This window comes from Rhipicephalus microplus, unplaced genomic scaffold (assembly GCF_043290135.1).
Source record: "Rhipicephalus microplus isolate Deutch F79 unplaced genomic scaffold, USDA_Rmic scaffold_492, whole genome shotgun sequence".
NCBI classification, from domain to species: domain Eukaryota; kingdom Metazoa; phylum Arthropoda; class Arachnida; order Ixodida; family Ixodidae; genus Rhipicephalus; species Rhipicephalus microplus.
Window position 1 is genome coordinate 1 of NW_027465053.1, and position 10,000 is coordinate 10,000.

At 60.0% G+C, this 10,000-nt stretch overlaps 2 non-coding genes across 2 annotated transcripts; both read left to right on the forward strand.

Moving 5' to 3' along the window:
- Window positions 1-5,338: 5,338 nt before the first annotated feature.
- On the forward strand, window positions 5,339-7,153 carry LOC142794752 (small subunit ribosomal RNA). The gene has a single exon (XR_012892591.1). It is a non-coding gene; the product is annotated as a small subunit ribosomal RNA (ribosomal RNA).
- A 1,719-nt stretch (window positions 7,154-8,872) lies between these two features.
- Window positions 8,873-9,025, forward strand: LOC142794742 (5.8S ribosomal RNA). The gene has a single exon (XR_012892581.1). It is a non-coding gene; the product is annotated as a 5.8S ribosomal RNA (ribosomal RNA).
- The last annotated feature ends 975 nt before the right edge of the window (window positions 9,026-10,000 follow it).

A 10,000-nucleotide genomic window follows, 5' to 3' on the forward strand; every position in this document is an offset into this window, starting at 1 on the left:
TATGTGTTAGCGAATCGGCCTTTAATATCACACGAGGACTCACAACCAACAATTTTCAGTTTGAAGTGTAAAAAATCTGCAGGTGTTGACGTAACTGACTTGCCCCGTACCCTTGAGTACATCCATGAAGTTCTCGTAGTACTACTAAATCGCATTATTCCAAGTGGAGAAATTCCCATAAACTTGCAAACCTCTACACGAAAATCGGTGCGCGTGATAAAGTTGAAAATTATCGTCCGATATCAAATGTGCCTTCTATAACACAAATTCTAGGAAAAAAAAAAAAAAAACACTTGTTCGCCGTTTTCTGCGCCGTGACTGGCAGCACTCCGGCGAAGCGAAACGGGGTCGATTCGAGCACGATATCGGCGTCTTTCGACGTGCTCGCCGGCGACCGTCGCACGAGTACGTCGCACGAGCGCGTCTGCCGGGGCGCCGTTTGCGAAGCCGACGCAAAAGTGGGAACCGCCGCTCGGATGATCGCCGCTTTCGGCAGAGTGAGTGTTGGCACTCCGGGGAAGCGAAACAGCGTGAATGCGCCCACGAAATCGGCGTATTTTGAAGTGCCCGCCGGCGACCGTCGCACGAGTACGGTAAACCGCGTCAGCCGGGGCGTAGTTCGGGACGCCGACGAAAAAGTGGGAAGCGCAACTCGGATCTTCGCCGTTTTTGCAGGAGTGAGTGGCGGCCCTCCTGCGAGACCAAGAAGCATCGATTCGTGCACGAATTCGGCGCCTTTCGACGTGATCGCCGGCGACCGTCGCTCGAGTAGGGCAAACCGCGTCTGCCGGGGCGGGCTTCGGGACGCCGATGCGAAAGTGGGAAACGCTGCTCGGATGTTCGCCGTTTTTGGCCGAGTGAGTGCTGGCACACGGGCGAAGCCAAACGGGGCCGATTACGGCACGATATCGGCGTCTTTCGACGTGCCCGCCGGCGACCGTCGCACGAGTACGGTAAACCGCGTCAGCCCGGGCGGAGTTCGGGACGCCGATGCGAAAGTGGAGAACGCCGCTCGGATCTTCGCCGTTTTTGGAGGAGTGAGTGGCGGCACTCCGGAGAAGCCAGGGAGCGCCAATTAGCGCACGATATCGGCGTCTTTCGACGCGCTCGCCGGCGACCGTCGCACGAGTAGGGCAAACCGCGTCTGCCGGGGCGGGGTTTACGACGCCGACGCAAAAGTGGGAACCGCCGCTCGGATGTTGGCCGTTTTTGGCAGAGTGAGTGCTGGCACTCCGGCGACGCGAAAGAGCGCGAATGCGCCCACGAAAGTGGCGTATTTGGACGTGCGTGACGGCGACCGCTGCAGGAGTACGAAAAACCACGTCAGCCGGGGCGAGCGACACACGGCGGTCTGGGTGCTTATCGCTGCTATTATAGGGGCACCCCGGCAGACGCAGAAAAAAAAAAAAAAATTTTCGACCTTCTTTTTTGCTGGTCGAGCTCGGGTAACCCAGGTCGCAATGGGAGCCGCGCACGAAAGCGGCGTCGCGAGACGCGTTCGCGGTCGCTAGTCGCACGAGCTCGGCAACCGCGTCAGCCGGCGCGGAGTTCGGGATGCCGACGGCTAAGTGGGTACCGCTGCTCGGATGTTCGCCGTTTTTGGCCGAGTGAGTGCTGGCACTCCGGTGAAGCCAAGGAGCGCCAATTCGTGCACGATATCGGCGTCTTTCGACGTGCCCGCCGGCCACCGCCGCACGAGTACGGCAAACCGCGTCTGCCGGGGCGGGGTTCGCGACGCGTACGCAATAGTGGGAACCGTCGCTCGGATGTTCGTCGTCTTTGGCCGAGCGAGTGCTGGCACTCCGGCGAAGCGAAACGGGGCCGATTCGGGCACGATATCGGCGTATTTCGACGTGCTCGCCGGCGACCGTCGCACGAGTACGGCAAAGCGCGTCTGCCGGGGCGAGGTTTGCGACGCCGACGAAAAAGTGGGAAGCGCCGCTCGGATCTTCGCCGTTTTTGCAGGAGTGAGTGGCGGCCCTCCTGCGAGACCAAGAAGCATCGACTCGCGCACGATATCGGTGTCTTTCGACGTGCCCGCCGGCCACCGCCGCACGAGTACGGCAAACCGCGTATGCCGGGGCGGGGTTGGCGACGCCGACGCAAAAGTGGGAACCGCCACTAGGATGTTCGCCGTTTTTGGCAGAGTGAGTGCTGGCACTCCGGCGAAGCGAAAGAGCGCGAATGCGCCCACGAAAGTGGCGTGTTTGGACGTGCTTGACGACGACCACCGCAGGAAAACGAAAAACCACGTCAGCCGGGGCGAGCGACCCATGGCGGTCTGGGTGCTTATCGCTGCTATTATAGGGGCACCCCGGCAGACGCAAAAAAAAAAAAAAATTTTTTTCGACATTCTTTTTTGCTCGTCGACCTCGGGTGACCCAGGTCGCAGTGGGAGCCGCGCACGAAAGCGGCGTCGCGAGACGGCTTCGCGGTCGCTAGTCGCACGAGCTCGGCAACCGCGTCTGCCGGGGCGGAGTTCGGGACGCCGACGGCTAAGTGGGAACCGCCGCTCGGATGTTCGCCGTTTGTGGCCGAGTGAGTGCTGGCACTCCGGCGAAGCCAAACGGGGCCGATTCCGGCACGATATCGGCGTCTTTCTACGTGCTCGCCGGCGACCGTCGCACGAGTACGGCAAAGTGCGTCTGCCGGGGCGGGGTTTGCGACGCGTACGCAATAGTGAGAACCGTCGCTCGGATGTTCGTCGTCTTTCGCCGAGCCAGTGCTGGCAATCCGGCGAAGCCGAACGGAGCCGATTCGGGCACGATATCGGCGTCTTTCCACGTGCTCGCCGGCGACCGTCGCACGAGTACGGTAAACCGCGTCAGCCGGGGCGGAGTTCGGGACGCCGATGCGAAAGTGGGAAGCGCCGCTCGGATCTTCGCCGTTTTTGGAGGAGTCAGTGGCGGCACTCCGGTGAAGCCAAGGTGCGCCAATTCGCGCACGATATCGGCGTCTTTCGACGTGCCCGCCGGCCACCGTCGCACGAGTACGGCAAACCTCGTCTGCCGGGGCGGGGTTTGCGACGCCGACGCAAAAGTGGGAACCGCCGCTCGGATGTTCGCCGTTTTTGGCAGAGTGAGTGCTGGCACTCCGGCGAAGCGAAAGAGCGCGAATGCGCCCACGAAAGTGGCGTGTTTGGACGTGCTTGACGACGACCACCGCAGGAAAACGAAAAACCACGTCAGCCGGGGCGAGCGACCCATGGCGGTCTGGGTGCTTATCGCTGCTATTATAGGGGCACCCCGGCAGACGCAAAAAAAAAAAAAATTTTTTTCGACATTCTTTTTTGCTCGTCGACCTCGGGTGACCCAGGTCGCAGTGGGAGCCGCGCACGAAAGCGGCGTCGCGAGACGGCTTCGCGGTCGCTAGTCGCACGAGCTCGGCAACCGCGTCTGCCGGGGCGGAGTTCGGGACGCCGACGGCTAAGTGGGAACCGCCGCTCGGATGTTCGCCGTTTGTGGCCGAGTGAGTGCTGGCACTCCGGCGAAGCCAAACGGGGCCGATTCCGGCACGATATCGGCGTCTTTCTACGTGCTCGCCGGCGACCGTCGCACGAGTACGGCAAAGTGCGTCTGCCGGGGCGGGGTTTGCGACGCGTACGCAATAGTGAGAACCGTCGCTCGGATGTTCGTCGTCTTTCGCCGAGCCAGTGCTGGCACTCCGGCGAAGCCGAACGGAGCCGATTCGGGCACGATATCGGCGTCTTTCCACGTGCTCGCCGGCGACCGTCGCACGAGTACGGTAAACCGCGTCAGCCGGGGCGGAGTTCGGGACGCCGATGCGAAAGTGGGAAGCGCCGCTCGGATCTTCGCCGTTTTTGGAGGAGTCAGTGGCGGCACTCCGGTGAAGCCAAGGTGCGCCAATTCGCGCACGATATCGGCGTCTTTCGACGTGCCCGCCGGCCACCGTCGCACGAGTACGGCAAACCTCGTCTGCCGGGGCGGGGTTTGCGACGCCGACGCAAAAGTGGGAACCGCCGCTCGGATGTTCGCCGTTTTTGGCAGAGTGAGTGCTGGCACTCCGGCGAAGCGAAAGAGCGTGAATGCGCCCACGAAAGTAGCGTATTTGGACGTGCTTGACGGCGACCGCCGCAGGAGTACGAAAAACCACGTCAGCCGGGGCGAGCGACCCACGGCGGTCTGGGTGCTTATCGCTGCTATTATAGGGGCACCCCGGCAGACGCAGAAAGAAAAAAAAAAATGGGGACATGGCGTGCGTCACCGTGCGGCTTCGCAGCGTTGCCGAAGTCGCCGAGCCCTTCGACTGAGCCGAACGGCGGACAGGGAACGTTGGTCGGCCGTTCTAACCTGTCGGTGCCACGCCGAGACGTCGTTAAGGAAAACCGCGTCGTGGGCCTCTACGACGCCGTCGAGTCGTTGTACGTTTGGTGTCCAGCGTGTCGGCGGCGAGTAGCGGACACGTCGTTCACGACTTCGGTCTTTCGCAGTCGACGCGAACTTGCGGAGAGTCGTGGTGCCTCACGTTTTCGGCAGAAACCGCGGCGGAATTTTCCCGTGCGTGCGCGCACGACCTCGGTGCTGTGCCGTCAGCGTAGTGTTGCACAAACTCGTGGCCTACCCAAGGTGCGGTACGTTTGCGGCCGTATCCTCGGTGGGAATTTCGTGAGTAGGGTCGCAAATTCTACGACCTCGGCGGGTTTGAGAGCGACGTAGACTTGTGGCACGCTCAACATGCCACACGTTTCGGGGCACACCCGCGGTGAAATTTTCTCGAGTACGCTCGTATTAGGGCCCAAGGAGGTCTGGGTACTTATCGCTGCTATTATGTGGGGGTTCTCGTGAGCGGCGTACGCGAAAGCGACCGGGTGTCTGATATGCGGCGGGCTTCGGCCTCGTCAAGCGTGTCCTCGGGTCTGCTCCAGGGGAATCCACGGCAGTCGTCTGCAGCCTCATCCGCTTGATGCGTTAGGGGCTGGTTGTCGGACGGTGCCGTTTTACCACGATATCGAGGTGTGTTCCGTGTCGTCCTCGGGCGATTCAGATGCGAAAGCGCCGAAGACGCGGGCGTGACCCGTCGTCTGGCGGCTTTGCAGTCTCGGCTCCGTTGCTAGTTCCGGCCGGTCCACCGACAGTGCAGCGGGCTTGGGCAACCCGCACGGCGCGACCGAGTCGATGCAACGAAAAAGAGCGAGCATGAACGTGCTTCTTGCCGCACGGCTCCCACTCGTCTTTCGGGAAGGTTGTGCCGTAGCGAGCTCGAACGCCGTCATCTCGGAGTGCAAAATAAGCGTGTTGGGGCGCCTGAAGGTGGCCTCCGCCGCACACAGACTGCGTCCGGCCCGCCGAGGGCGAGGACGGACGCGCAGTCGAACGATTACCTGGTTGATCCTGCCAGTAATCATATGCTTGTCTCAAAGATTAAGCCATGCATGTCTAAGTACATGCCGAAATAAGGCGAAACCGCGAATGGCTCATTAAATCAGTTATGGTTCCTTAGATCGTTTCTTCCTACTTGGATAACTGTGGCAATTCTAGAGCTAATACATGCAGTGAGCCTGGAGCCCTTTGGGTAACGGGTGCTTTTATTAGACCAAGATCGATCGGGTTTCGGCCCGTATTGTGTGGTGACTCTGGATAACTTTGTGCTGATCGCATGGCCACGAGCCGGCGACGTTTCTTTCAAGTGTCTGCCTTATCAACTTTCGATGGTAGGTTACTTGCTTACCATGGTTGTTACGGGTAACGGAGAATCAGGGTTCGATTCCGGAGAGGGAGCCTGAGAAACGGCTACCACATCCAAGGAAGGCAGCAGGCGCGCAAATTACCCACTCCCGGCACGGGGAGGTAGTGACGAAAAATAACAATACGGGACTCTTTTGAGGCCCCGTAATTGAAATGAGTACACTCTAAATCCTTTAACGAGGATCAATTGGAGGGCAAGTCTGGTGCCAGCAGCCGCGGTAATTCCAGCTCCAATAGCGTATACTAAAGCTGCTGCGGTTAAAAAGCTCGTAGTTGGATCTCAGTTCCAGACGAGTAGTGCATCTACCCGATGCGACGGCTCGGACTGAACATCATGCCGGTTCTTTCTTGGTGCACTTCATTGTGTGCCTCGAGATGGCCGGTGCTTTTACTTTGAAAAAATTAGAGTGCTCAACGCAGGCGAGTCGCCTGAATAAACTTGCATGGAATAATAGAACAAGACCTCGTTTCTGTTCTGTTGGTTTTTGGAATACGAGGTAATGATTAAGAGGGACGGACGGGGGCATTCGTATTGCGGCGCTAGAGGTGAAATTCTTGGACCGTCGCAAGACGAACTACTGCGAAAGCATTTGCCAAGAATGTTTTCATTGATCAAGAACGAAAGTCAGAGGTTCGAAGGCGATCAGATACCGCCCTAGTTCTGACCATAAACGATGCCAACCAGCGATCCGCCTGAGTTACTCAAATGACTCGGCGGGCAGCTTCCGGGAAACCAAAGTATTTGGGTTCCGGGGGAAGTATGGTTGCAAAGCTGAAACTTAAAGGAATTGACGGAAGGGCACCACCAGGAGTGGAGCCTGCGGCTTAATTTGACTCAACACGGGAAAACTTACCCGGCCCGGACACTGGGAGGATTGACAGATTGAGAGCTCTTTCTTGATTCGGTGGATGGTGGTGCATGGCCGTTCTTAGTTGGTGGAGCGATTTGTCTGGTTAATTCCGATAACGAACGAGACTCTAGCCTATTAAATAGGTGCGGGGTTCCCAGCACCTTACAACCTTCTTAGAGGGACAAGCGGCTCCTAGCCGCACGAAACAGAGCAATAACAGGTCTGTGATGCCCTTAGATGTCCGGGGCCGCACGCGCGCTACACTGAAGGAAGCAGCGTGTCTTTATCCCTGTCTGAAAAGACTGGGTAACCCGTGGAACTTCTTTCGTGATTGGGATAGGGGCTTGCAATTGTTCCCCTTGAACGAGGAATTCCCAGTAAGCGCGAGTCATAAGCTCGCGTTGATTACGTCCCTGCCCTTTGTACACACCGCCCGTCGCTACTACCGATTGAATGATTTAGTGAGGTCTTCGGACCGATGTCCGGCGCGGCCTTTCGGTTGCGCCGGTCTGTTGGAAAGATGACCAAACTTGATCATTTAGAGGAAGTAAAAGTCGTAACAAGGTTTCCGTAGGTGAACCTGCGGAAGGATCATTAACGGATTGTGAAGGGTGAGCGCCTCAGCTGCGTCTGCGCCCGACACTTTCTGCCGCTGACCCCGTTTGGACGCGGGGTCGGCTTTTCCCCACGGGGCTGCCTGAATGTGGAGCGGCACCCCGTGACAAATTGTTGCGCCCAGCGGACGCCAACACCGCGACCTTGGACGGTCGGCCAGGTGGCGGACGCGGGTACAAACGGCGCAACGCACTCATAGGTCGGCTTTCGACCCGCCACTGCACCGTGGCTCGAAGCGCTCGAAATGCGCGACCCGACCGCTGCGGGACCGCCTAGTACTGTAAACAGGAGCGGCGGAGCGCGAACGGCGAGTCGTGGTTACGTCGGTAGAAGGCGAGGCTGCGCGTTCCCGAAACGCCAGCCGAGTGCCCTCCCGACCGTTCGAGCGTGCAAGAACGAGACCCGACAATCGCGCGGCGACTGCCAAGTACGAGAGGAACGGCACAAGCGTCGGCGGTCGGTCAAGGAACTGGCGATGTGACGGGTCCGCTGTGCACCAGTGCATACCGTCCCGCCGTCCGCGGCAAGCGCCTCCGCGTCCTCGGGTGACGGAGGCTGCCGGTCGGTTCTTGCAGGCGAGGGATCTCGCTGGCACCGGTTCGCGTTGACGCGCGGCCGGTCATGGCACGGCGATGCGACGGCCGAGGTGCGCAGTACTCGATGGAGGAACCGCACGCTCCGATGACCGTCCCGCCCTCCGCGGCGTATGCGTACCGACCGTAATGGTTGCAGCAGCGCCGGCCGGCTTTTGAATTCGCCACACGAAACACGGTGCGAGATCGCGGTTAGGGGAGCGTCGACGTTGCCAGGCGTTTTGCTTGCTGCCGAGGGAAAGGCGGCACGGCCACGTCGCGCTCGTCGCGATTAGCGGGTCTGCGCGCTTTGGGAAGGTGCCGCAACGACTTGCCGAAAGAGGAAGCACGGAAGAACGAGGGACTTGGACGTCCCGACAATTGAACGCACTTGCGGCCAGGCCCTTGCTGGCTTCGTTCTTCCGCCTCGAGTAGGCTCGTACGCGGCTCCGGCGCCGAAAGTGGTCCTTGGCACCGACTTCGGTGGACGTGGGAAGTGCCGCGCAAGTACGGCGCGCCTGGCTCCACCTGTTGGCTAAAGTAGGCAGCCGGATCGGCATTTTGGTGTGCGGTGGCAAACCGTGGATGCGAAAAAAGCTTGTGCGATTTCGTGGAACAAAAAGCGGGGGTCCCCCTTTTTATGCGGAGGAGACCGACCCGCCCGCCGTGGTGAACCGCGACGCCACGGTAAAAACGGGAGAGGCTTGTCGATGGGACCGTGCATCCCGCGCTCCACGGAGGCCGGGAGGCGGCCGCCCGAGGAAATGTGTAGCCGTCGAGGCCCGCATCTGCGTGCACTCTTATCCAAATGGGTGTACCGCAGGCATTTTCTGGTTAGGCGGGCCAATGAGAGCGAGCACACAACGATACCTACGGGTCCGGCTTGGAGAACCGGCTTCGACGCCTCCCGAGTATTTATAGAGGGGTGGACCACGAAAGCACTCGCAAGTAGCGGAAGCGAAACGCCGTCCGAAACACACCGTTTGCTCGATTTGCGGCAGCCGAAAAAGGCGCGGCAGAGTTTTGGAGTCCAAGCGTGCGCTGAAAAGCGCCCTTCTTGGCCACTGTTTGGCCGAGTGCCAGAAACGTTTGGTTTTGACTGTACGGAATTGAACAAACACTTTTTCACGACTCTAAGCGGTGGATCACTCGGTTCTCGGGTCGATGAAGAACGCAGCCAGCTGCGAGACTTGGTGTGAATTGCAGGACACACTGAGCACTGATTCTTTGAACGCACATTGCGGCCTTGGGTCTTCCCTTGGCTTCGTCTGTCTGAGGGTCGGATCACATATCAAGAGAGCCTTCGGCGCACAAGGGAACGTGAGCCGTCGACTCGTTTTGACCGCGTCGGCAACACGGACAGCACGCTGAACACCTCACAGCGAGCGCCAACAGCGGCCACTCAAGGGCGAGACGGTGGCGACCGTCGTGCCAGAGCCCAACCGAAACGGGGGCGACCGACTGCATTGAGGATGTGGCACCTCGTTGAGACCGCCGCAGGACTTCGAGTCGGAAGGAAGCCTGCAGGGAAAGTGCGGTCGAGGTTGCGTACTCCTCTCTGCGACCGGGCGCGCAAGAGCTGCGAGAGCCACGGACGCGCAACTTTAACGCACGGTAAACACGAGGAGCGAAAGCCGGCCAGCAAAGCTTCTCCAGCCGTGCGCAAAGTGCGCGAGATCGCAGCCTTGCGTTGCGCTTGTTGCCCTCGAAGTAAGCAGGGTGTCCCGTAGACCGGGCGCTCGAACACGCTGCGGGGCCGTGCCTCCTCCAGGCTTTGCCGCGCGAACAGGGAACGTTCGCGCGCAAAGCGCAGGGAGGTGAGGAGGCTGCGCCCGACGTTTGCGGTTCGCTGCGTACGCGGTTGATGCGGAGAGCACGGCGCGACGACTTGCCGCGAAGCGGAAAAAGTCTCCCGCACGAGTTGGCGAAACGTTGGCGAAGCTTAAGGCGTTCTCGTCGTAGTCCGCCGTCGGTCTAAGTGCTTCGCAGTTCCCGTCCCGTTCAAAAAACTGGGCCACTCCAGTTGGGGCGGGGGCGACGCTACACGAGACGATGCCTCTCGCCAGGCTGCGTGGCTGCCCTTGCGGCGGCGGCGACTGGCCTCGGCGGTGTTTGGGCTTTCGACACGGTCGTTTATCACGCAACTGCTCGGACGACGCACGCGCGCAGCGGAATGCCGCTTGCCAGCCTTGTGAAGATGTGACCCTGTACAGGGTTGCGGGCGCACTTGGTAGGGCGTCGTACTCGGTTCGCGATG